The sequence below is a fragment of the Pterocles gutturalis genome, unplaced genomic scaffold, assembly GCF_000699245.1.
Source record: "Pterocles gutturalis isolate BGI_N339 unplaced genomic scaffold, ASM69924v1 scaffold4604, whole genome shotgun sequence".
NCBI lineage: Eukaryota > Metazoa > Chordata > Aves > Pterocliformes > Pteroclidae > Pterocles > Pterocles gutturalis.
This window is the reverse complement of record NW_010135497.1, coordinates 427-2,292: the sequence shown is the minus strand read 5'-3', so window position 1 is coordinate 2,292 and position 1,866 is coordinate 427.

Sequence of the window (1,866 nt, the reverse complement as noted above, 5' to 3'; positions counted from 1 at the left end):
CCCCCCCCGCAGTACTGCGTCCAGCTCTGGGGTCCTCAGCACAAGAAGGACGTGGACCTGTTGGAGTGAAGAGAAGGCTCCAGGGAGACCTTATAGCAGCCTTGCAGTACTGAAAGGGGGCTACAGGAGAGATGGGGAGGGACTCCTGATCAGGGAGTGTAGTGATAGGACAAGGGGTAACAGTTTTAAGCTGAAAAAGGGTAGATTTAGACTAGATATTACAAATAAATTTTTTCCTGTGAGGGTGATGAGACACTGGCCCAGACTGCCGAGAGAAGCTGTGGATGCCCCATCCCTGGAGGTGTTCAAGGCCAGGCTGGATGAGGCTTTGAGCAACCTGGGCTGGTGGGAGGTGTCCCTGCCCATGGCAGGGGGGGTGGAACTCAATGACCTTTAAAGGTCCCTTCCAACCCCAAACCATTCTATGATTTTTTGATTCTTCTAGAGATGCTCTGCCCCAGAATACACAGCTCAGTAAGTCAAAAAGCCTCCTCTTCCAGGATTCCTCTCTTAAAAGTTTTAGAGGGAGAAAGCCAGGAGACTACACAGAGGAAATAGGATACCTAAATACTGCTTCAGACTCACTACCTCCATCCTAAGCTGGACTGTTCACCCATCAGTACAGACAGATTTAAGGAATAAAATAAATGCTTATTCATGCATTAGGCTGAGTCCTGAGATGCATTTGGCAAGCCAGCTGGACCAAGCCAGCTATACCATGCTTATTGACACACAAGATAAAAGACCATGAGACACACACCAATCCTAGCATCCTTGTTAAAACAATAAAAAAAATCCCCCAGACACAGGAAAAACAAACCAGTCTTTACCTACAAAAATATCTCTAACCAACCAGTTTAGCATGAGGGAAACTAAAAAGCAGAAATTTGGCTGCTGTCTCTGATCCCTCTCAGTGTTTAGAAAAATAATACAGCCTGACAAACAAGGGCGTGAAACAACAGATCACCACTTGCCTGTAAAAGGACTACTGAAGGACTAGAAGCCAAAAAAAGTTCTGTTCCTGATGCTGCATGGATGCAATATGAGCTATTATTAACCTGCTCTAAATATCACAAATGAAATAACCAGAGCTGCATTGCATAGCACAGAACTCTCCTTGACAGCAACGAAACAAGGTGATCAACACTCAGACAGTAAACATGTAAGGGAATTCTCCACATCTTCTGACCTTTTCTTCTACTTATCACACTGCTTTATTTTTAAAAGGCAGACACTGTCAAAGCACAGGAGGTCACCTATTTTTTCCTCCCTCTTAAGACTGGACAACATACAGCTGTTTATTCTAAGTATATCTTATTCAAGGTTACCAAGGTCATTGCTAACTAACAGCAAAGAAAAAGCACTTATAAAATACAGAAATAAGTCTTCTGATCTAAGAGCAAGCAGACTGGTAGGCGCATAAACTGCAGCTAAACTTTTCCTTTTGATGCTATATGAAAGAGAGACAAGTTTGTACTACATGAAGACCACCAATATTCTATTTGAACACCAATTTGCTTTCAGCCTTTAACTCAGAGCAATTTCTGAATCCCTTCATAAGTCTTTTACTGAGCTACTATTGACTTTGGCCAGTATGCTGCTGCACCCAGTGCTAAGAATGATTTTGCATATGCTCAAAGAATACACCCCAAATCACTGAAGCAATCTAATTTAAAAACAAGCAGCTTGGGAAATAAAGTTCAGAAGTTGTTAGGTTAAAGAATTGTCTTTCTAAAAATAATTAAGTTATTCAAATAATAATATTTTATTTTCTCTCACAATTTTCTTTGCCTAAACACTAAGCAAATAAAAAAATAAGTCTGTTTCATGTTTAAAAAGGTTGGATTCTCACTGCACGGAGGGAAT